The 27,092-nt window shown below is 34.5% G+C and overlaps 1 protein-coding gene across 2 annotated transcripts in view; it reads right to left on the bottom strand.

Moving 5' to 3' along the window:
• TBC1D5 (TBC1 domain family member 5) overlaps positions 1 to 27,092 on the bottom strand; it is a 636,101-nt gene that overhangs the window by 375,345 nt on the left and 233,664 nt on the right. The window contains exons 7-8 of one of the 2 annotated variants that reach the window (XM_072651233.1): positions 21,215 to 21,272; positions 18,248 to 18,296 (exon numbers count right to left, since the gene is read on the bottom strand). The exons of the other annotated variant lie outside the window; for it this stretch is intronic. The gene's annotated coding sequence lies outside the window, so the exon portion shown is untranslated. The remainder of the gene's footprint in view (positions 1 to 18,247; positions 18,297 to 21,214; positions 21,273 to 27,092) is intronic. 2 annotated transcript variants of the gene reach the window in all.

The following is a 27,092-nucleotide window of genomic DNA, read 5'->3' as shown; positions in this document are numbered from 1 at the left end:
AGCCCTTTGGGTATAGTTCCCAATTGTTCTCCAGAATGGTTGGATCAGCTCACAGCTCCATCAATAATGAATTAGTGTTCCAACTCTCCCACATCTTCTCCAACATTTATCATCTTCCTATTTGTCATATTAGCCCATCTGATAGATATGATGTGGTACCTCAGGGTTGTTTTGATTTGCATTTCTTCTAATCAATAGTGATTTAGAGCATTTTTTCATATGACCATAGACAGCTTTAATTTCTTCCTCTGAAAACTCCCTGTTTATATCCTTTGACCATTTATCAATTGGGGAATGACTTGTATTCCTATAAATTCCTCACTTCTCCATATATCTTAGAAATGAGGCCTTTATCATAGACACCAGGTGTAAAAATTCTTTCCTAGTTTTCTGCTAACTTCCTAATCTTGACTGCATTGGCTTTGTTTGTACAAAAACTTTTCAATTTAACGTAATTTATCCATTTTGTTATTTCATAGTGTTCTCTATCTCTTGTTTGATCATAAATATCTTCAATCTCCATAAATGTGACAAATAAACTATTTCGTGCTTCCCCAATTTGTTCATAGTATCAGCCTTTATACCCAAATCATGTACCCTTTTGGACTTTATTCTTATATATGCTGTCAGGTGTTGGTCTATGCCCAGTTTCCACCACACTATTTTCCAGTTTTCCTAGGAGTTTCTGTCAAACTGTGAGTTCTTATCCCAAAAGCTGGGATCCTGGGGTTTATCAAACAGTAGGCTGTTATAATCATTGACTACTCTGTCTTGTGAACTTAACCTGTTCCACTGATCTACCCATCTTTTTCTTAGCCAGTACCAAGTGGTTTAGATCATTGCTGCTTTATAATACAATCTGAGATCTGGGAGGGCTGGGCCACCTTCCCTAGCATTTCTTTTCATTAATTCCCTTGATATTCTGGACATTTTGTTATTCCAGATGAATTTTGATATTATTTTTTTCTAGCTCTAGAAAATAATTTTTGGTAGTTTGATTGAGATGGCACTGCATAAGTAAATTAATTTAGGTGGAGTTGTAATTTTTATTATATTAGCTCAGCCTACCCACAAGCAACTGATATTTTTCCAATTTAGATCTGACTCTATTTGGTGAAACGTTTGTAATTGTGTTTATATAGTCCTTGGGTTTGTTTTGGCAGGTAGACTCTCAAATATTTTATAGTGTCTACTCTAACTTTAAATAGAATTTCTCTATCTGTTGCTATCATATCACCTGCAAAGAGTGATAACTTAGTTTCCTCTTTGCCTATTCTAATTCTTTCAATTTCTTTTTCTTCTCCTATTGCTAAAGCTAATATTTCTAGTACAATATTGAATACCAGTGGTGATAACGGACATCCTTGTTTCACCCCTGATCTTACTGGAAATACTTCTAGCTTATCCCCATTACATATGATGCTTGCTGATGGTTTTAGGTGGATATTTCTTAATATTTTGAAGAAGGCTCCATTTATTTCTATACTCTCCAACACTTTCAATGGGAATGGGTGCTGTAATTTGTCAAAAGCTTTTTCTGAATCTATAGAGATAATCATATGGTTTCTGTTAGTTTTTGTTGTTGATATGATCATTAATGATGATAATTTTCCTGATACTGAACCAGCCCTGCATTCCCGGTAAAAATCCTACCTGATCAAAGTGTATTATTCTCTTGATAAATTGCTATAATCTTTTTACTAATATCTTATTTAAAATTTTTGCATCTATAATCATCTATAACTTTCTTTCTCTGTTTTGGTTCTTCCCTGTTTATATATCAGCACCATATTTGTATCATAAAAGAATGTGGTAGGACTCCATCAATATTCCCAAATAGTCTATACAGTATTGGAATTAACTGTCCTTTAAATGTTTGATAGAATTTGCTTGTAAATCCATCTGGTCCTGGAGATTTTTTCCTAGGGAGTTCACTGATGGCTTGTTCAATTTTGTTTTTTCTGATATAGAGGGTTCCTTAAGTATTTTACTTCCTTGTCAACAGTTATTTTCAAAACGTTTTTTGTACCAACTTCAAACTTTTTCTCCTGGTCAGTTTATAGCCACAGCTTTTGTCGACTAACGTTTTAGATTGGAAAGTAGATTTTAAAAACTTCATTCTTCATGGGTATTATTTCATAAAGTTTAATGTGGATAATAATTTTTTTACATTTATTCTTCTATTGATTTTTAAATAGTGCTTTTTTTCTATTATAAAACTAGATGTCATATGATTAGCTTCTCAGATCAATAAACAATTTTAAAGTTTTTTAAAAAACATCTCAAAATTTTTTGATACTTTTCAAATTTACATTAAATTTTAAGCCAAGTACAAAGCAAACTACTGGTCTACTTTGACTAACCAAGAGATTAGTCCTCCAAAAGCAATAACTTTTATTCAAATATATTTATTATGATCAACATTTAAAAATATTAATGGTCAAAAGAAAATCAACTGTTAGAATGATTTTACAGAAGATAATTCTTATCAAAAAATTATTTCCTAAATTAGCATTATAGCTAACAAGTAAGGTCTATGTCTTTAAGTCATCTTCCCTCATATAGAATAGTGGAGAAAAAATAAACTCAGGACACTTATCATTTAAAAAAGTAATTACTCTAATAGACTTATTAAAATATTTCTCAAATTAAAATTTAGAGTTTAATGACTGCCTGCCAGATCTATACCCTAGTTAGGATAAACATTAAAAGTGGCATTAGAAGTATTAAACATGGGGGTGGAGGAAACCTAATCCACCCATTTCAGTAAGGGACCAATAGTATAAAAGAACACCAACCAAGAACAGCTTTCCTTGGAGTCACAAGACCAGAAGAGCTAAATTTACTTCATCCATCCCTATAAATTCACAGATGACTGACTTTGCTCTAAAGTTTACATGCCACCTTGGATACAAGTATATAACTTGAAAAAAAAAGTACCTGCAAATTTCTTTTAAAATGAAAAATTAAACTTATGGATGAGATCATATGACAAAAATTAGATCAAATGACTGAATCATATGACTTGCAAAATCAGTTCTTTTCCTATAAGACTAAAAATGATCATCCAAAAGGAGGAAATTCAAATGAAAATGATTAATGGATTCTAGAGAAATAGAAGAGGGGTAGATATAGGCAAAGCTTTAAGTCTACAGCTTTGCCAAAAGGCAACCTTAGGGAAGTGTGGGGGGGGGGCAATAAAAATGGAACTTTCTCATGTTTTCAAAATTAAAGAATTGTAAAAATAGAACAAAACAGGTAGTTAATCAAAAAAAGTTAAAGTGAACAGCTTTCACTTCTAAACTGAACAGTTTGCCCCTCTATATACAGGATCAAATAAGGTAATATTTGTAAAGCACTTTGAAACCTTAAAGAGTTTTATAAATGACAGCAGTTGGGGGACGGAGCCAAGATGGTGGACTAGAAAGACACACTTACGCAGGGTCCTCCCCACAGCCCATAAAATACCTGCAGAGAGGGACTCTCAACAAATTTTGGAGCAGCAGAAGTGGAGAACAACAGAGTGGAAGAGATTTCCAGCCCATGGTGACCTGAAAGGCCCATGGAAACGTTGGTTGCACTGGACGCGGAGCCCAGCGCAGAGCCTAGCCCAGCCTTGGCTGAACAGCACGGTGCAAGGAGACTCTGGGAGGAGAACACCTCAGGGCAGAATCTTCAGTCACAGTAGGGGGTCCTCAGATCCCTCAGCCCACAGACACCAAAGGTCAGAGACAGGGTTTAATTGGCTGGCCAGGAAAGGAGAAGGGTTTTCCCACAGCTCCTGCAGCACGCAGCAGCCAGAGAGGGTGCACAGCAGCCCATATGGGAAGCTCCATTGTTGGAGCGTAAAAACCCCTGGGGGCATTGAAAAGTTGAGTCTTACCTCAGCCCTGGGTGGAGGCCTTGGGAGAGCTCGTCTTTGTCTCACCCTGAATGACGGCCCTGCCCATCCAGCTTATCTGAAAATCAGCCCCCAGTGCTGACTTGGGAACTGGAGACCTAGTGGTTGTGGAGATACTTCTGCAAAGATTCTGGGCACAAAAATCCCTCTCTGCATCCAGACCAGTACACGTTTGATTGTGCCACCTTGGAGGAACTGAGATCTTACAGATTCTCAGAGTATACCCTACTCTTGACAAAGGACCCAAAAGTCAAGTAACTGGTTGGGAAAATGCCCAAAAAAGGGAAAAAAAGTAGGACCATAGAAGGCTACTTTCTTGGTGAACAGATATCTCCTCTCATCCTTTCAGATGAGGAAGAACAATGCTTACCATCAGGGAAAGACATAAAAGTCAAGGCTTCTGTATCCCAAATACCCAAAATAAATATTCAGTGGGCTCAGGCCATGGAAGAGCTCAAAAAGGATTTTGAAAATCAAGTTAGAGAGGTGGAGGAAAAACTGGGAAGAGAAATGAGAGAGATGCAACAAAAGCATGAAAAGCAGGTCAACACCCTGCTAAAGGAGACCCAAAAAAATGCTGAAGAAAATAACACCTTGAAAAATAGGCTAACTCAATTGACAAAAGAGGTTCAAAAAAGCCAATGAGGAGAAGAATGCTTTAAAAAGCAGAATTAGCCAAATGGAAAAGGACGTCCAAAAGCTCACTGAAGAAAATAGTTCTTTCAAAATGAGAATGGAACAGATGGAGGTTAATGACTTCATGAGAAACCAAGAAATCACAAAACAAAACCAAAAGAATGAAAAAAATGGAAGATAATGTGAAATATCTCATTGGAAAAACAACTGACCTGGAAAATAGATCCAGGAGAGACAATTTAAAAATTATGGGATTACCTGAAAGCCATCATCAAAATAAGAGCCTAGACATCATCTTTCATGAAATTATCAAGGAAAACTGCCCTGAGATTCTAGAACCAGGGGGCAAAATAAATATTGAAAGAATCCACTGATCCCCTCCTGAAAGAGATCCAAAAAGAGAAACTCCTAGGAACATTGTGGCCAAATTCCAAAGTTCCCAGGTCAAGGAGAAAATATTGCAAGCAGCTAGAAAGAAACAATTCAAGTACTGTGGGAATACAATCAGGATAACACAAGATCTAGCAGCTGCTACATTAAGGGATCGAAGGGCTTGGAATATGATATTCCAGAAGTCAAAGGAACTAAGACTAAAACCAAGAATCACCTACCCAGCAAAACTGAGTATAATACTTCAGGGGAAAAAAATTGTCTTTCAATGAAATAGAGGAATTTCAAGCATTCTTGATGAAAAGACCAGAGCTGAAAAGGAAATTTGACCTTCAAACACAAGAATGAAGAGAAGCATGAAAAGGTAAACAGCAAAGAGAAGTCATAAGGGACTTACTAAAGTTGAACTGTTTACATTGCTACATGGAAAGACAATATTTGTAACTCTTGAAACTTTTCAGTATCTGGGTAGTTGGTGGGATTACACGCACACACACACACACAGTACAGAGTGTGCTGAATAGGATGGGATCATATCTTTAAAAAATGAAATTAAGCAGTGAGAGAGAAATATATTGGGAGGAGAAAGGGAGAAATGGAATGGGGCAAATTATCTCTCATAAAAGAGGCAAGCAAAAGACTTTTCAGTGGAGGAAAAAAGAGGGGAGGTGAGAGAAAAACATGAAGCTTACTCTCATCACATTCGACTAAAGGAAGGAATAAAATGCACAATCATTTTGGTAGGAAAACCTATCTTACGATACAGGAAAGTGGGGAAGAAGGGGATAGGAGGGGTGGGGGGGATGATGGAGGGGAGGGCAGTGAGAGGAGGGAGCAATTTGAGGTCAACACTCTTGGGGAGGGACAGGATCCAAAGAGAGAACAGAAGCAATGGGGGGCAGGATAGGATGGAGGGAAATATAGTTAGTCTTACATAACATGACTATTATGGAAGTCATTTGCAAAACTACAGAGATATGGCCTATATTGAATTCCTTGCTTCCCAAAAGGAATGGGTGGGGAGGGAGGGATGAAGAAAAGTTGGAAGTCAAAGTTTTAGGAACAACTGTCGAGTATTGTTCTTACTACTAGGAAATAAGAAATAGAGGTAATGGGATATAGAAAGTTATCTGGCCCTACAGGACAAAAGAGAAGATGGGGACAAGGGAAGGGAGGGATGTTAGAAGAGAGGGCAGATTGGTGATAAGGGCAATTAGAATGCTTGGCGTTTTGGGGAGGGGGGAGGGGAGAAATGGGGAGAAAATTTGGAACCCAAAATTTTGTGAAAATGAATGTTAAAAGTTAAATAAATAAATTTTTTAAAAAAAGCAAAAAAAATTAAAAAAATAAAAATAAATGACAGCTGTTATTATTATTAATTTAAAAGCATTTAGAAAGCACCAATAAAAAGACAAAATAATAAATTTTTCCCTCCCTCAAAGTGTTTAGGTTCTTAGCACAATCTAAACTTTCATTCATCCACATAGTGAGTCAAACAGGAAGTCTCCTCAGCCAAAAAGGAGGGGGAAGGAAGGAATGAGTAAAGGAAATCAATTGCTAGCATCGTTGACACAAAACAAGTGGTTAATCACTTTAATTTGTCACTTCCCTAATGACATCATATAGACAAAACCTCTAGAAAAATAATAATGTATTCCCACTGAATATCAGATTCTATAAATTCACATTTGTTCCTTCCTTTACTGTTTCTAATACTTGAGCACTGAGAGTTAGTATTCTGAATTATGTTGTTGTAAAGACATTCACATTCAGAGAAAAGCTCTTATAAGGATCTTTCATTCATTTAAATTCTTGATGAATGATAAACTTACAAGTCAAAGAATGAAATTACTATTATTTTATATAAAGAAGATCTGTTAGATAAGAAAAGCATCTTGAATGGACTACTGCTAGAGTTTTGAGAAAAAGTGACATCCAAAGAAGTATCATTTACGTTAGGCAGGGCTTCTCTGCCATGAGGACAGGGGATAATCTGAGAAATGGCATCTGAGGTGATGAAAATAAGGGCAGAGAGGAAGTGCGTCCAAATGAAACTGCATCCTCATCATTAGAAGATGGACAACAAACGGACCCAAAATGGAATGCAGGCTGGGGATCGGAGCAGGATGGATACAGTGCTGTGAAATATGATGTTATGGGGTTTTATTCAATAAAAATTCTTCCACTTGAGCTCCTGTCTGTCAATCTTTAATACAAAAGAGTTAGATTGGACTTTAAATAAGTTAATTAAGTATTAAAATCAATCATCTGAAAGTCTTAATATTTAATATTGTTAGATTGTATATCAAAGTGGTTTTATTATTTATTTACTCCAAACCTTTTCAGAATACTGCATGTGGCAATAGGGGGTCTGAATCTCACAAGATAAATGCATTTACAATGCCAAATAAATTATATATAAAAGCATTTGTCTTAATACATGTCATTCAATATTAAATATCACCCATTGGTACCACCCCGAAACTTTAATCCATTTTTATCAACTACACATTTGTATTATTCAAATGCTGTCTACTAAAAAGTTATCTCTGGAGCTACACTGAAGGTCTACATACCTAAGAACAATTATCGCGGGGAATTTAAAGCATATTTAACCCTATAATTGTCATATATTATCAAGATTTAGCAACTTGCGTAAAGAATCGGCTGTGAATTAAAATTCCAGACACAAAAATAACAACAATCAGGAATGAGCATGAAATGATCATCATTTCCACCCATATTCTTCGAAAATTCAGATGCTATAAAGTCATAGTAAGAAGTAGCTTTTGAAAAATCAAAACAACCATAAGCAAATTAGGAGAACAAGGAATAGGCTACTTGTCAAACAGATGGAGAAGGGAAGAATTTATGAACAAACAAGAGATAGAGAGCATTACAAAATGTGAAATGGATAATTCTGACTATATTAAAATAAAAAGGTTTTGCACAAACAAAACCAATGCAACTGATTAGAAGGAAAGCAGAAAGCAAGAAAACAATTTTTACAGCCAAGTGTCTGATAAAGACTTCATTTAGCAAATACATAGAAAACTGAGTCCAACTTATAAAAAAAAATACAAGTCATCCCCCAACTGATAAATGGTCAAAGGATATGAACAGGCAGTTTTCTGATGAAGAAATCAAAGCTATCTATAATCATATGGAAAAAAATGTTCTAAATCACTCCTGATTAGAGAAATGTAAATTAAAACAATTCTGAGGTATCACCTCACACCTATGAGACTGGCTAATATGACACAGAAGGGAAATGATAATGTTGGAGGAGATGGGGGAAAATTGAGACACTGATGCATTGCTGGTGGAGTTGTAAACTGATCCAACCATTCTGGAGAGCAATTTGGAACTATGCCCAAAGGGCAGTCCAACTGTGCATATCCTCTGATTCAGTAATACCACTACTAGATCTGTATCTCAAAAAGATTTTTTAAAAGGAGAGAGTATATGACAACTAAGATAACAAAAATGCCCTTCCTAAGATCATATATAAATACCCTCAGCTTCACTTCATTTTTCATCTTGCTGATTCAATGCTGTTTAATGCACTTATGCCTACTTTCTTACAACCTTTATATATTTTCTCTACTTTCTTATATTACCTGGTGAAAAACAGGAGCATTATTTAAGCAAACCAGCACATGGAAAAAAATGTAATTTTTTTTTTTGTAGATCTGACTTGGCAATATCTATTTCAAGGTACAAAAATTGTAGATAAAAAAACTACCTGCTTTTATGATAGCAAATAATGCCAAGTTCTCTTCAAAATAATATAACAGCAAGGAAAAAACAGGCACAATGAAAATACTGAATGTAAAATGGGACATTTCCTCTACCAAGGATGATACAGCCTACATTCAGTGTTATTGTTGCTGTTCAGTCATTTCAGTCACGTCCAGCTCTTTATGACTCAGGTTTGCATTTCCTTTTCCAGCACATCTTCCAGATGAAGAACTCAGGCAAACAAGGTCAAATGACTTGTCCAAGGCCACACAGCTCAGTAAGTGTCTGAGGCCAGATTTGGACTTGGGAGGATGAGTCTTCCTGACTTCAAGCCTGGCACTCTAGCCACTGTACCACCTAGCTGCCTCTATTCGACATTGCGGTACATACTTGATTTCAAGGATATTTGGGAATCATAATTCTTAATTTTGAAGGGGGATAATTTTAAGAGATGAAATTATTTTAAAAGTGAAATTACTAAATAAGAATACTGACTAAATCAAAACGATGACATACTGTTGACAATGATTTCTATGTAAGCTCATATCAATGGGCAAAGAAGGGATTGAAAAAATCCACAAACTATATTAATAAATTAACTTAGCTGACATTAATGAACCAATCGGCATGCATTTATTAAGTATCTTCCATGTGCCAGGAACTGTGTTAAGCACGAGGGTTACATGTATAAAGAATAAAGGAATCCCTCACAAATAGCTTACATTCTAATGGGGAATAAAAGAACAGATATATATATATACATATATACATATATATATTATAGATAGATAGATAGATATAGATATATAGACGTGTGTGTGTGCGTGTATGTGTGTGTGTATGTATGTGTAAAGTGAATAAATACAAAGAAGTGAAAAACAAGGAAGTCCAGGAGGAAAGACACGAGTACTTGAGGACATCAGGAAAGACTTCTTCAAGAAGATGGTACTTGAGCTCTATGAGACTGCAGGCTAAGAAGGGACTGCATTTTGGGCAGTGGTAACAGCCAGTGCAAATGCATGAAAACAAGAGGTAGAGGGGTCCTGTGTGAGGAAGTGTGAAAGGAGGGGTCACTTTACATGACTGCAAGGTAAATGGGCATGGCAGGGATGGAGAGGAGGAAACAGACAGGGGCAGAAAGACTAGGTTCGGTCCAGCCTGTGAAGGACTTTGAAAGCTAACCAGCAAAGTTTATATATGGTCATAGAGGCCATAAGGTAAAGGAATCACTTGGTCAGATGTGTTCAAGGAAAACACGATGGAGTGGAGTGGAGAGAGATAAGTCAGGAAGCCATTTAGGAGGCTATTGCAATATATGACAGGTGATAAGGACCTAGACTAAGGTGGTAGCTATAACTGAAGTGAAGGGATTGGATGTAAGAGATGCTATGGAAGGAGACACTACAAAATTTAATAACTAATTGGACACATGGAGTGAGGGAAAGTAAGGAGTTGAGAATCAAGCTATGGTTATGATGCTGGAAGTTTGGAAGGATGGGGTGCCTTTGACAGAGAGGAAAGTTTGGAAAAGGGGAAGGAGTTTCTAGTGGGAAAAGAATTTGAGTTTGAACATGTTAAGTTTAAAATGTCTCTGAGATATTCATTCTTAAATGTCCAGTAGGCAATCAATGACGTGAGGATGAATCAGGCTGAATACAAAAATAGTATCAGTAAGATATCAGTAAGAGTTAGGTTGCCAAGGAAGACAGGGTAAAGGAATTGTTTAGTTGACAGAAAATGTATTTTTAATTGAAGACATTTAGACAGGAAATAGTATCACTAATAAAAAAGAAGCATTCATAGAAATTAATTTTAAAATTAAATAATGCTTGTGTACATTTTCAAATTGATTTGCAATCAAACAGTTGCAAAAGAAAATTGCTAGTGTGGATCCTAAATAAACTTCAATTATCAGTGAATTTTAAGATAAAATGAAGATTTGGTCTAACAGTATAAAAGTTTTGCTTCTCAAGAATAAAAAAATCTCAATTTCAAATATTCTCATCACGACTTCACAAAATATTTTCTACAAACAATTCCATAAGTGATACACTCATATTGCTTCTTCTAAACATTTAAAATATCTATTATGCTTTAGCCACCAAGAGATGTTACAAAGTATCAATCTGAAAATCCCTATCATGATGTTTTTGAGTGTTTAGACATAAATATGGAAAACACTAATTTCCTTAAACTATGAACATTTCCCCAGATTTCATATGTTGTTTACTAGGTAATATGCAGAGCTCCGATTATATTTTTTTCCTCTGTCAACAATAGGCAAATCAACAAAAGTAATATTTCATTATTTGCAATTTTCCCCCTTAAAAATGTGTGAAGCATTCTAATTCTCTTTAAATTTTAAGGAAAACATATCAGCTGGGCCTGAAATAAGAAGAAAGATTAAAGTGAGACCATAAAGAGTAAGGGTAGCAAAATTTGGAAATACAATCCTATGGTATTTATGTTTTATGGGCAGAAGAAAATTTAATTATGTACCAGTAAATTCTTTTACCTTGCTCTTTATACCATTTCTATGCTAATTACATCTAAAAGACATATAGTTATGTATACATTTAATATCAAAAAAGCTGTAGTATGAGAGAACAAGACTGGGCCTTAAACCAATATGTATCTGAATACAGTAACGTGAAAAATTCTAAGCCCAGGTGATGTTGTCCCATCTAACATGGGAAGATAGCATACTTCTGGAAGCTAATGACAATCTTCCTGTCTCTATGTCTTTGTACTGGCTGTCTCCCCTATCTAGAATGAACTCTTCCTTATGTCTGACTCCCAGAGTCCTTCTGCAACTGATGCATCATCTTCAGCATGATTCCTCTCTCCCCCCAACCACTAGCATCCTTCTTCTCGAACTAACTTGAATTAACTACCTGGTATTATTCACTTACACTGAGCTCACATGTGAATATTGTTATGCCCCCCCCTCCTCAAAAAAGCATAAGCTCCTTGTGAATGGGAATTATTTCATTCTTTATATTTGTATACATGTATCTCAGTATGCCTTGCACAGTTCTTGGCACCTAGTAGGATCTCAATAAACACTTGCTGCATAACTGTTTTTGTCTCTCTGTATTTGCATAAGGCATCATTCCACTGTGGAATGCATTCCTTCAAATGAGTCTCTCAGAATTGTCAGCTCACATAATGATTAAGCTTAGATATCATATTCCACTTCTACCATGAAGCCTTCCCGAATATTCCTGCAACATTTTATCTGGGTTACTCCTTTGTTCATTAACTTTTACCTAATACACTTTTCTAGTTTTGTGTGTGTGTGGGCGCGTGTGTGTCTAATCCTGGCATTCCAGAGAGGAAGGTAAACTTCTTGAGGGCAGAAACTATCCCAAATATTGGAACTATCTCTGTATCACAAATATTGGAACAAAGCATTATAAACATCTGGCAATAATGTTTGTTGAAATGAATGAGATTTTCACCAGTTATTTGGCAACAAATTTAATAAAAGTTACCTAAAAAGTATACAAAAGGTAGGCTTTGAAAGTATAAGAGAAAAACATCTGCTTTCTATAGCTTACATAAAGCACACAGCATCTTTGTGGTTAATCTTTTAATCCAATTTTATTAAAATATAGCCAACCCAAATAAGATATGCTATTTCAATTTCCTCTTTTCTTTTTTTTTTAAATAGACAGGCCTTTAATTTTTCCTTTCTGTTTACTGTCATTAAATTTTTGTCAGAAAACTTAAAATTAATAGAAAAACAGAAGAACTTTATTTTTTAACAACAAATATTGAATACCTCCTCTCCGTATGGCTTCTGTAGGACTTTTATGACTTTCTCCTTACTTCAGTCAAAATAAAAATGTTTGGTAAGTAAAATATTATAGCCACTCTGGATGTTTCCTTTCCCAAAAGTAAAAACAAAGAAAGCATATCAGACTGAGAAACGTGCCTATTGCAAACACTGCCCTCTACTCTCCAAAACTTGAAACCATCATAATTATTTAGACTGTCAATTATTGGTACCTTACGCTTCACCTTATCCAATAATATAAATAACTCATATAATGTAATATCAATATGTCTAAATAAATGATTAAAATAATATATATTAAAATATATAAATAAATAATGTTTTGTTACTTCTTAAAACTTCCATGGGAAGGTGGAGTGGCTCAAAGAAAAGACATAAAACTGGCCAATTCTTGGGTGTTCAAATGAATGTAGTAATTTGTAAATAACTACATGGAACATCTTGAAGGAATCATCTAATTCTCTCTTCTAACTAGTTTATGATAAAGTGGGCAGAAAAGAATGTATTATAAAACAAATAAAAACTGACACATTTAAGATAGTGCACTCAAGTCTACGTGGAAAATACCATATTAAAGACAAAATACAATCTTTTAAAAAATACCCAATGAAGTACTGACCCTGATTATCTGAATACTTACTGAATAATTATCTGATTATTGGAATAATTACTGAAGTAGATTTTGGGGGGGGAAAGGTGAAGGATACATATTAAAGCAAAAGGGAAAATCATGTAAAAAATGACAAAAGTAGAATTTCTATAACATCTATAACTCAGTCATGTATTGTACAGTGATGTATACTTTATACATTTAAGAAAAATATATATTATGTATGAGTTACAATGACTATATAGACCGTTACTCTGAATTTCCTAACTTTTATGCATTTAAAATTTCCTATAATATAAACACAGATTTTTTGAAGGTAATGTATTAATTTTTATGAAAATATGCACTGCTTGCACACCCTTCTCTAAGCATTTTCTGACTATCTGATACAATAATAAAGATGATATATCACTTCTTGTATGTACATCTACTTTTAATCATCTGAAATCACAGACATTCACTTTTAAAGATCCTCAGTATGAAACAGAAACAATTAAAATGTTTAACTGTCAAATTTAAAATTTTTTTCAGAGAACAGTTTAAGTTGCAGATGCTTTGACTACAGTTTCTGTGCCAGAGACTTAGTGTATGTAAAGATTAAAAACAGTTGCTTCTCTAAAGCACAAGATCCCCAGACAAACTACATTTTATACTGCAGAAATTCATCAACTTGCTGATGTTTACAGAGAGACTATAGTCAGCTGAAAAGCACATATCACAGTAGCATGCAACATTACAAGGGGAAAAGACACAGCTCATGGTTGGGCTATACCAACACGAAAAATGCTTATATTACCTCAATTAATTTGCAGATATAATACTATACCAATCAAATTATCAAGAACTACACAAAATTCAGTGGTCTAGAAAGTCAAGAGAAATAATGGGGAAAAAAGTAGGACCAGAAGGGACACAGTATTACCAGAAGTCAAATGTTATATTATAGAGCACTAAATATTGAAACTTCTTACAATACAGAAAAGTAGACTGATGAGTAATATTAGATAAACAAAAAGCAGATGTCACTGAAACCAATAACTTAGGTCAATAATAAGTCTCAAAACAAACAGGGAAATATACTCAATTTGACAAGAACTGCTAGGAGAATATCGAAAGCAGTTTGGTAAAAATTAAGGTCCAACCTGGGCAATTAGGAGCCACAGTGGATAGAGCAACAGGTTTGGAGTCAGGAAGACTTCTTATCCTGAGTTCAAATCCAATCTCTGACACTAGCTGCGTAACTCAGGGCAAGTCTCTTAACCCTGCTTGCCTCAGTTTACTCATCTGTAAAATGAGCTGGAGAAGGAAATGGCAAACCACTCCAGTATCTCTGCCTAGAAAACTCCAAAGGGGTCACAAAGAGTTGAACATGAATGAAGTGACTTGACAACAACATCAAACCAGCGTCCTACACCACATGTCACGGTAAGCTCTAAATGAATACATGACAAATATAAAAGACTGCATTGTGTGTGTATAAATTAGAAGAAAATGGAAGGATATCCCTTTCACAACAATGACTAAAAAATGAATTTTCAACTAAATGGGGTTCCAAAGACAAAAATGGAACATTCTGACAATAGAAAAGCTTTTATATTAATTAAAATCACTAGAGAAAGAAAAGAGAGAAAATGGTTGAATGGGAAAAATCTTTGCACTAAATAACATTGATAAAATTCTCATATTCTATATGGGTTATTAGAGTTATAGGTAGATAATTACTGATTCCATATATAATATTTATATAAATTTCATGTGTACATATGGAATTATACTTGTGCCTATACAAAACACACATATACAAGTAAATACCTGCATATATAAATGTACTTGTGTATAAATAAATCAAGATCAAGGACCACTTCTCAATCTAATGGTCAAAGGATAAATAGCTTTCACAGGAAGAATTGCAAACTTTTAAATGATCCTAAGAAAATCAAATCCAAATCATTAATAATAACATAAGACAACTTTGAAGTTTTATCTCATACCCTCTAAATTGGCAAAAATATAAAAAAGCAGAAAAATCAATGTTGTAGGGAGCTTCTAATCTACACCAATAAAATAAGTAATGCAATAGGCCCTATGCTAAAAGCCTGTCCCTCAAGAAGCTTATAGTGGGGGAATTTAGATTTTAACATCAGTGATAACTACTGGTGACACTGTGAATTGATTCAAGTATCTACATATCAATTTGAATTATGTAGGAAAAATGGCAATCCATTCATGGAGGTCAAAGACAGAAACAAAGTTCCAATATATAACAAAAATTTATTGTAGCAAATTTTGTGGTAGCAAAGAACTGGAAACACTGGTTTCCCATTAATGGGAGAAACTGCTGCACAAAATGTGGGATGCACATGTAATAAAAAATAACTATGCTATTTAAAATGATCACTATAAGAAAACTAGGGAAATGAGAAGATTTATATAAGTAAATGTAGAGTGAAATAAACCAAACAATGACTTCAATGACATGAATGAAAAGATGACTAAAGTAAAGTAAGATTCTGAGCAACTGAAAGTCCAATGATAGTCCAGGAGAACAAATCATGCAACCTGCCTCTGGATTTTCCATAAAGAGCTAGAGAACTATTAAGGCAGAAGCTGTGTACATTATTGAACATAATCAGGACACTGGGTGGCTTTTGCTGAAATGCTTAAATCAGTTGGATAGTAAACAGGTTCGTTTACTTTGACACGTGAAGATTATATCCAAAGATCTGTAGCTACTATATGGCATTAAGGTATCTTGAATACATCTGGTTTGGTCTAGTATTTTAGATGCTCTCCTGAATATAACTTTGAAAAAGGCAAAGGAATAGGAATAACCAGGGGGACAGGCAAAGGGAAGGGGATAAGAATAAGAGCTGGACTGTGACATCAATGGAACTACTAGAGGGGAAATTATTTCAACCAGATTGGCACCTGTACTGCAGTTTGTAGTGTCAGAGAGGTACAGAGAGGAATGAGACGTCAGAGATATAAGTTACAAAGCTAATATGTGTCACAGGTAGCCCTTGCACACACCAAGTTTAGTCTTCCTGGCTCTGAGGCTGGTTCCCTATCCATTACACCATGCAGCCCCTCATTCAATAGATGATACTTAATATCATATCATGTACTGTTCAATGAAAATTCTCATACTAATATAGTATGTCAAAAAAATCTTAAAGAAATACTTAGACTGGTCTGTAACTTTGGACACTGTCACTTCAGACATCATATATTAAAAATCATTTAAAATACTTCCTTCACCAGAAAGCAGTCAAGTCAGAAAGTCTTTCTAAATGTCAGCATGAACATTATAAAATTATACAGAATGAAGAGAAAACAAGGTTTATAGTGCATATAAATACGACAGCCCATATTAGGCTGCATTTAATTACCAGTTCAAACAACAACCTGATCTAACCTTTGACAAGTAAAATAAATGTTCTGAATAATTTAACCAAAGCAAACATTTGCTGTTAATGTTGGCTAATTATAGTAAGAGTTAGGAAGAGAAGTGGAGAAGAGAATGATTGAAAGAAAAAGATGAGAAAAAGAAAGACCCAGAAAAAAGGTATTAAAAAATCTGTACACAATTTGCTATTGCTACTTTTATAGAAGAAACTCAGTTTTATAAATATGCTATATAAATATTATACAAGTTATATATGTTATATAAATATAATTTACATAGATTGTAGACCAAAGTATAAATACGCATACAAGGTATTCTTACATTGAGAGAGATTAGCTAATTTTGTATCATGATGATCAAAAATTAACATGATAAAAACTGGACGTTAATTTGGTAGAAACATGATATTCTAGAAAAAAATTAATATTAAAGGGATGGTTTCCGAACAAAGAAAAAAGGTAATAGTGATCACAGAATCAACATGGCTTTGTTAAGAACAGGTGGAATGCGAAGATGGCAGCATGAAAGGAACTAGAGAGAATCCAAGATTCCTCATGGATACCACAATAAAGCTTTAAAAATGCGATGTAAGGAGCATGAAATAAAGGATACACATACACTGAGAAAAAGGTGAAGAGAACAGACGTCCCACAGACCTACCTTACTTTAATTTGACATGGAAAAAGGACAGTTCATACACACACACACACACACACGCACACACACACGCACACAGAACACGCTGTAGAAATGCATTAAACAAGAAAATAGGTGGGGCAGGAGAGGGGAAAGGAAGCATAAAATGGAGGGTGGGGAGGTGAGTTGGGAGTTTGGAACTTGATGCTAGGATTAAAGAAAAGGAAGGAAGAGTAAAAATCTTTAATAAGGGGTGGGGCAAGGGGAAGAGAAAAGGGGTAACGGAACAGAAACTAACATCAATTACAGATCACTAACACTAAGGAAATTCCTTTTTCATTATCTTCTTTTTGAGACAGATTAACACACATAATCAAGGCTGTGAAAAACTGAAATGAATACCAGAATAGATTAAAAACAGAACCAACTATATGTTGTTTAAAAGCAAAATTCTCACAACATAAAGATTGACAAAATAAAAATAAGAAGTTGGAGTAAAATCTATTATACTTCAGATGAAGTAATGAAGGAAGCAATAATGATAAAATGATAATCAGGGAAAATACATTATGATTAAAGAACATATAATTAATCAATAACAATACTTAACCTATATGCAATGAATGACATAACTTCTAAATAGTTAATCAAATGCCAGATGCAAATAAAGTAAAACTATAATGCTTAGAGACACAATGATACGCTATGTTTTGTTAGACCATGACAAAACTACCAAAAAGATAAACTTAAGGATTTGAATAAAATTTTAGAAAAGTTAAAGATGATAGATCTCAGAAAATTACAGAATTAGAACAAAAGAAATTAATAAATTTCTGAGTTCTACATAGCAGCTTTACAAAAACTGACCATGATAAAAACACACCCTCAAAAACAAATATTAAACAAATCCTTTACTTAACAAAATGTAATAAAAATTATACTCAATAAAGGGCTTTTAAAGAAAGCAATAATCAGAGACCAAACCATTTAATCCTAAAGAATGGTGAGTCCCAAAACTTCAGAATAAGAACATAAAGTTTCACAAAAAGAATCAGACAATACACCAAAGCTAATGGGCTCCAGCAAATGCAGTCCTTAAGGGAAGATTTATACCTCATAAACACTTACCAACAAGAGAAAAAAAATTCATTTGAACCAGGAGTGAAAATTTAAAAACCTAGAAAAGCAGCAAATTAAAACCAAGTAAGAATTTTGAAAATCAAATGAGATGAATACAATTGAAAGCAAAAACATACAAAAAACCAGAACCCACATTGTGAATGGACAAATTAAACTAGGAGCGTTTTGGTAAAGGGGAAAAAAACCTAATAAAATGGTTAACCAGTCTAATTTTAAAGGGAGAGGAAAAAAATCAAAGTGGTTGCCAAATACACAAAAATTTGAGAGAAACTAAAGGAAATTATCAGAAATTATTATGCCCAATTACACCAACAAAACTGATAAATAAAGTGGATATTTATAAAACTAAATGAAACACCTGGATTAACAGAAGAACTAAATTATTTAAATAACCTAATGTCAGAAAAATTAGTTGAACAGGCATAAATAATATTCTTTACTCCCCCTCCCCACAAAAATACCCTCCAGAATTCGATGGTTTTTACAAGTGAACTCAATCAACCTTTCAAAGAATAATGAATTCCACTATTACACAAACTTTGTCAAAGAGGGAAAGGGATATTTTCAAACACTTCCATTGCTACAATTACATTTTTATAACCAGGCAATGAAAGAAAAGCAAAGAAAGCAAAACCAGACCAATAAAACTAATGAATATAATACAAAAATATCACATTAAATATAAGCGAAGAGGTTACAACAACATATTTAAAAGATTATGTACTATAGTAATGATGGATTTATATCAAGAAAAACAAAATGAAAGGCCACATTAATGATAAAAATAACGCACATATAAACTAAATGATTATACTAACAGATAACTGGAAAAAATAACTTTTTACACACTGCACTGGAAAGTACAGGAACATATGGGCCTTTTTTGATATGGTTAAGTTGCACCCATCTGAAAACCAAGAGTCAATATTATAGGCAACTGATGGCCCAGGGGATACAGTGCTACACTGGTACTCAGGAAGACCTGAGTTCAAAATCAGCCTTAGACAATTTTTAATATGCATCCCTCAGCAAATTACCTCTGTTTGCCTTAGTTCCCTCAATTGTAAAATGGGACTAATAACGGTAGGGTTTTTTATGAGGATCAAATGAAATGATATTTGTAAAAAGTGTTTACTAGAACAATGCCTGGAACACAGCAGATACTATAGAAATGTTTATTCCCTCCCCTCCCCCATTCTTATATGCAATGGAAGATAACTAGAGGACTTCCCAAAAAGATCAAAGGCAAAGAACGGTCCACATTTTATGACTATTGTTTAGCAAAGTTTTCAAAATGCTAGTTATAGCAATATAATAAGAAAAAGAAATCCAGGGAAACAAAGCAATCTCTTTTTGCAGCTCTGACATTCTATCCAGGTAACTAAAAAAGAGTCTAATAAAAATTAAGAGAAATAATTAGCAATCAGCAAACTCACAGATATAAAACAAATGAATATAAATTGTCAGTATTTCTGTCTACTAGCCTGTCAACAACCTTTTTAAGGTCTACTATACTGTGCAAAGTGCTGGGTGTACAAAGAAAAGCAATAGATTAAAGAGAACAATCCCTATTCTCAAGAAACCCAGTTTAATAGAAGAGATAACATGAAAACAGTAATGTATGAGCAAGATACATACAGGAGATAATCAACAGAGGTAAGGTACTACATTAAGGAGGATCTTTGAAAATGGGATTTTAGCTTAGACTTGAAAGAAATGAGGCAAGAGAAAGATAAGGATTCACACCAGGGTGGTTACAGAGTCTGAGGAGAAAAGAGGTCAAATAGGAAAGATGCTATGAAGGTAGAAATAGCAGGACTTGGTTAATAACTGAACACTGAGAAGTAAGAGTGAGCAACTAGGGACGCTGCCCTCAACGGTCATAGGGAAGTAAGGAAAAGGAGGAGATTTGAGGGGAAATACAAGTTCAATTTTAGACATGTTTGAGTTTGCAGTATCTATGGGACATCAAGCTCAAGATGTCCAGCAGGCAGTTGGAAGATGCAAGACAGAGAGGTTAAGGCTGGACATGAAGACTTGCAAAGAGATGCCAAGTTAAAGTGAAACAATGAATAGGAAGAAGAGGGCCCAGGAGAGAGGCTTGGGGGACCTCCACAGTTAGTGGACATGATGTAAGTGAAGATATAGCAAAGGAGAGAAGAGAAGTGGTCAGACAAACAGAGAAGAACCAGGAGAGAACAGTGTTACAAAAATCTAGAGAAGAAAGTAGTAAGGAGGAGAGGGCTATACAACATGACAAAGGCTGCAGCAAGGAAAAAGTAATTCAGTTCAACGATTAAGAGATCACTGGTAACTTTGGAAAGCTGTCTGAATTGAATAATGAGGTTAAAAATCATATGTCAGGGATTTAAGAAGAAAATGAGTGGAAAGTGGAGGCATAAGATAGTAGACAGCCTTCTGAGGGAGCTGAGCCATAAAGGGGAAGAGAGCTATAGGACAATGTCTAGCACGGAAGAACAGTCAAGAGAGGAGTTCTGTTTTTTTGAGAATAAGGGTAGACAATAAGAAAGGAGTCAGGAGGGAGGGGAAGACTGAATATTAGTGAGAGTATGGATGATAGAAAGGGCAATTTGCTGGACAAAATCAGATGGGATCAATTAGGCATACAGATGATTTAAGCTGGCAAGGAGAAAAGCCACCTCTTCAGGTGAGAGAAGGGTGAAAGAGACAGTAGCAGATGTCATCTGAGCGATGATGTGAGATATGGAGGTGGATGTGTAATTCCAACAAAATCAAGAAAGAAGAGATGGGAAAATCCACTCAAAATAACCACCAAACGTATAAGGTATTTTGGAATGCATATACCAAGACACACTCAGGAACTATGTGAATACAATTATTAATGAATACTTATAGAAATACACTTTTCAATAATTGAGGAAATAGATTACTCATGACTGAACCTTGTCAATTAAATAAAAATGAAAACATTACCTTATTAATTTTCTTATCTAGTGCATGCCAATGAAAATGACCAAAGGATTTCACAGACCTAGAAAAAGAATAACAAAATTCACCTGAAAGAACAGCAGGTCAAGATTCTCAAGGAGAATAATGAAAAAACTTGGAAAGAAGAGAGCCTATGAATACTAAATCTCCAAGTATACTTCAGAGAAGTGATCATCAATATTTTATGTTACTGGTTAAAACAGAAAAACACTGATCAGTGAACAAATGAAGTACCACACAACACACAGAAGTAAACAAGCACAGTAGCACAGGATTCAATACACCTGCAGACTCACTTGGAAAAGGCAGAAGAGCCAGAGTTCTCAGTCACTAGAGCCAGAAACGGCAGTAGCTAAACCTTGTGAGAGACAATCCCTGAGGAGCTTGATGAACTTAAGCCCACTAAGGAATCAAGATGCCAGTAGAGACACTGTGTCCTTTAACCAAGGGAACAATGCCTCCATGTGCTGCGTTAGATCCAGAAGCAAACGTGGTTGCGGGAATGTTGGATAGCCACCGCTTTAAGCTTGAGTCTGATCTCCCCAGAGACCAAGAAGGGTGTGTGGAGGGGAGAATGCTCCTCAATTTCAGGGGGATGTGGTTGTGCTTTCTCTAGATTTTGCTATGTCTTCTGAGTAAATATCCCTTTGTAAAAGTTAATTACTATTAATAATAAATTGATATTTGGGAGAGAATAAAAGGTCAAATAATATTTCAGAAAACATCATACAGAGGGGTTCCTGAGTTACAGTACTAGAAATTCACCCCCTCCAATTCTTCATGGTTGATCCTAGAATTCTGAAGAGCAGTCAGTAACCTTTTCAAGGGACCCAATCTGGCAGGGTGAATGGGAATTGCGACAATGAGCCCAGAGCATGTACTACAAAGAAAAGTGAAGGACTGTTAATAAGGAGACTGATGCGCAATATGCATCTTCCGCAAGTAAGGTATTGTCAACAAATGGGACAAAAGGGCTGTGTTGTCATGACCTCCACAAAAGACTTTAACAGGTTAGCTCCAAAATGGCCAAGTGAAGCCACTCCACTGGTGCAATGCTAGCCTCCATACTTAACTAATCCAAAATTCACTGGAACTTCAGAAAGAGGCAGAAAGACAACTGCAAAGAATCTTAGGTGAGAACCATGGTACCATCTGAACAGAAGTGAAATGAACCACCTAACAATGCCATATGAATACTATTCCTGTTGTTTTGAAGAGAAATCTTTAGCTACACAAATTATACTGAAATATAAGAGAATCAGATTGTCTTCAAAATCATTCTAATGTGAAATGCAGTACAAAGCTCTTGTGTTTCACAAGTATTCAACTTAATTAAGTGGTATAAGAGAAAAAAAGGAACTTGGGGCAGATGAGAACAATTAGAGCTTAGAGTTTGATGAGACATCAGCAATACCAAGGTCATCCAGTAAATCCCATGTCACCTCTAGTCCTCCTGACTTCTGTCTTGTCACTGGACTTCAATTACTCTGGAAGAAAGAGTAGGTTGTTGACTGTGCAACTCTGCCTCACTTATATCCAATTTACAGCAAGTTAAGATATCACTCCTGAGGTCATTGGTCCTCTTTGAAAATGAATGAAATTATGGACCAATTTCTCTAATGAATATAGATGCAAAAATTTCAAATAAGATATTAGCAAAAATAATACAGCAACTAAACATGAGAATAATACATTATGATCAGGTAGGATTTATACCAGGAATGCAGGGCTGGTTCAATATCAGGAAAACTATTAATTATTGATCATATCAACCACAAAATAAACAGAAACTACATGAGTATCTCAATAGATGCAGAAAAAACTTTTGACAAAATACAACACACATTCCAATTGAAAACACTGAAGAGCATAGAAATAAATGGAACTTTCCATAAAAATAATAAGTAGTATCTACCTAAAATCTTCAGCAAGCATTATATGCAATGGGGATAAACTAGATGCATTTCCAGTAAGATTAGAGGTGAAACAAGGATGTCCATTATCACCACTATTATTCAATATAGTACAAGAAATGTTAGCTGTAGCAATAAGAGGAGAAAAAGAAATTAAGGAATTAGAATAGGCAAAGAAGAAACTGAGTTATCACTCTTTGTAGATGATATACTTAGGGAATCTCAGAGAATGAAGTAAAAAACTACTTGAAATAATAAAGAACTCTGGCAAAGTTACAGGTTACAAAATAAACTTACACAAATATTCTGCATATCTATATATTACTAACAAAGCCCAACAGCAAGAGATAGAAAGAGAAATCCCATTTAAAGTTAGGGTAGACACTATAAAATATTTGGGAATCTACCTGCCAGAACAAACCCAGGGACTATATGAACACAATTACAAAACACTTTTCACACAAATAAAGTCAGATCTAAGTAAGTGGAAAAACATCAGTTGCTCATGTGTGGGCCAAGCCAATATAATAAAAATGACAACTCTACCTAAATTAATTTACTTACTCAGTGCCATACCAATCAAACTATCAGATAATTATTTTGTAGAGCTAGAAAAAATAATATCAAAATTCATCTGGAAGAATGGAAGATCCAGAATATCAAGGGAACTAATGAAAAGAAATGCTAGGGAAGGTGGCCTAGCTCTACCAGATCTCAAATTGTATTATAAAGCAGCAATTATCAAAACCACTTGGTACTGGCTAAGAAACAGAAGGGTAGACCAGTGGAATAGGTTAGGTACACAAGAGACAGCAGTCAAAGAATACAGCAATCTACTGTTTCATAAACCCAAGGACCCCAGCTTCTGGGATGAGAACTCACTGTTTAACAAAAATTGCTGGGAAAACTGGATAACAGTATGCCAGAAACTAGGCATAGATCAATGCCTGACACCATACACAAGAATAAAGTCCAAATGGATACATGATATAGGTATAAAGACTAATACTATAAACAAATTAATGGAGCAAGGAATAATGTATTTATCAGATTTATGGAGAAGGGAAGAATTTTTGACCAAACAAGAGATAGAAAACATTATGAAATGCAAAATGGATAATTTTGACTACATTAAATTGAAAAACTTTTGCACAAACAAATCCAATGCAACCAAGATTAGGAGGGAAGGAGAAAACTGGGAAAGAATTTTGCAACTAGTGTCTGTGATAAAGGCCTCCTTTCTAAAATATATAGAGAAGTGAGTCAAATGTACAGGAATACAAGTCATTCCCCAATTGATAAATGGTCAAAGGATATGAACAGGGAGTTTTCAGAGGAAGAAATCAAAACTAAATACAGTCATATGAAAAAATGCTCTAATCACTATTGATCAGAGAGATACAAATTCAAACATACTACATCACACCTTTCAGAATGGCTAACATGATAAAATAGGATGATGATAAATGTTGGAAAAGATGTGGGAGAGTTGGAACACTAATTCATTGTTGGTGGAGCTGTGAGCTGATCCAAACATTTTGGAGAGCAATTTGGAACTATGCCCAAAGGGCTACAGAAATGTGCATACCCTTTGACCCAGCAATATAGCTTTTAGCACTGTGTCCCCAAGACATAATAAAAATGGGAAAGGGTCCCACATGTACAAAAATATTTATAATACCTCTCTTTGTGGTGGCCAAAAACTGGAAATAAAGGGGATGCCCGTCAATTGGGGAATGGCTGAATAAATTGTGGTTTATGAATGTAATGGAATACTATTGGGTTGTAAGAAATGATGAACAGGAAGACTTCAGAGAGGCTTGGAAAGACTTATACGAACTGATGCTGAGTGAAAGGAGCAGAACTAGGAGAACTTTATACACAGCAACAACCACAGTGTGTGAAGATTTTTTCTGGTAGACTTAGAACTTCACTGCAATGCAAGGACTTAAAAAACTCCCAAAGGTCTCTTAAGGTAAAATGCCTTAAACATACAGAGAAAGAACTATGGAATACGAGCGCAGAATGAAGCAGATAATTTTCTTTTGTATTACATTTTAGTTTGTTTTATGATTTCTCCCATTCATTTTAATTCTTCTATGCAACATGACTAAGGTGAAAATGTATTTAAAGGAATGTATGTGAAGAACCTATGTAAAACTGTATGCTGTCTAGGGAAGGGAGGGGGAAAAGTCTGTTATATGGAAGTGATATGAAATAATAAAATATATAAGAAAATGAATGATGAATAACAACAACTACTTATTATTAGATCTCAAGTTGTCTCTCTGAGATTTGGCAACCTCATATGTAAAGCAAATAGACATCCATTAGAATTGTGGTGTCAAATTCAAAGAAAAAACAAACACATATTAACATTACCAGTGTTGTACTGTATTTTTATTTATTTTGCTAAACATCGGCCAATTACACTTTAATTTGGTTTTTGGTTCTAGACCTTTGTGTGTGGTGAGTTTGACATTTCTGCATTAGAAAATTCTTTCCATCTCTAACATTCTGGAATTCTCTGATTTCAACAACTATTTATGTCTACCAATACAGAACATTGTACCTCATACTAGGATGAAGTACAAAGTTTATGTTACAATAGTTCCTCTTTTAGGTAATTTTTCGTCTCAGGTAGCCCAGATTAAAGCCTCACTGCGTCAGATAAATTTTCTCCTATCAGAACTCGGAATTTCTCTAGATGCAAGATCTGAGTCCAACTCCAAATGCGACTTCTTTTCAAGAACCTACTGTACTCTTCTGGATGCTGTTCCGTCTTCTGGGTCTCTTAGATTTTAAGCCACTGATAAATGTAAAAAGATGCCTTACAATCCTGAAGTCAATAACTAAGATATATTGATCCTTCAAGTCAGCATATCTTGGTTCTCCTCTCACACAGAAATATGCTTATTACTTTATAACTAAAGAATATAACCCTCAAAGATTAATACAATTCATTTACTCCGAAAGTACATGAGAATTCTCTCTTCCTTCTCACTATTGGACTAATTAACATGAAATCATTCTGTAAATAATTACTAAAGAATTTGATAATCCATGCCTGAGACTTTGTAAATATTTTAAGGTGCACAACTAACTTTAACCTCATATTACAATTTGTAAATGATAAAGTTATTTAAATTCAATCATAACCAACACTCAGAGAGAAAAAAAATTCTCATTTCATAAACTGAACATGAAAATCTTTGAAAATTATCCAAAACTTTGTATGCCTGACCTCTTTTCAACTGGAAAATGACAAAATTAAATGCATAAGAAAATTCTTCTTTACCTGATAAATAAAAATATTCAAACAATGAATACTTATTGTTTCTCTCAACAAAATTAATAAATTTCTTCCAATCTTGGTTTGCATTTTTTTAAAACTTGGGCAAATATTTTAAACAGAGAAATACAAATATATACATAAACATTAAATTGATAATCACTATGAGCCACTAATAGTTTTCATTTTAAAAAATCAATTTGGAAACTATTAATTTCAGTTATTTTAATGGAGAAGACATGATAATTCATAAGAACAGTATATATTCAATAAAAATTTTGAGAATGTTGCTAATTGCTTTATCTTATCATTAAATGCTATTAGTTTAATATTAACAAACATAAATCATACTTTGAAATACATTTACAATGGTCAAAGTGTTTGAGCAAATGCACACAATTTAATTATATACACATTTATATATCTGTTCTTAACCTTGCATCTGAGAGTACAACAATTTGCCTCATTAGATGATGTGAGAATGAAGTAAGGTTAATTAACAACTTCATATTTATACAGGCTACCCCTCTGGGACGTTAACATTTTTTCTTTCAGGACAATCATTTCTGGTGTATCATTTGTCAAAAAAGCTATACTATGAAGAAATAAATAAAATGAATTTCTGTTCTCTAGAGTTTACTTTTGGGGTTGAATAATT

Source organism: Notamacropus eugenii, chromosome 3 (assembly GCF_028372415.1).
Source record: "Notamacropus eugenii isolate mMacEug1 chromosome 3, mMacEug1.pri_v2, whole genome shotgun sequence".
NCBI classification, from domain to species: domain Eukaryota; kingdom Metazoa; phylum Chordata; class Mammalia; order Diprotodontia; family Macropodidae; genus Notamacropus; species Notamacropus eugenii.
The sequence above is the reverse complement of the archived record's forward strand: the minus strand, read 5'-3'. Positions and strand labels throughout refer to the sequence as shown.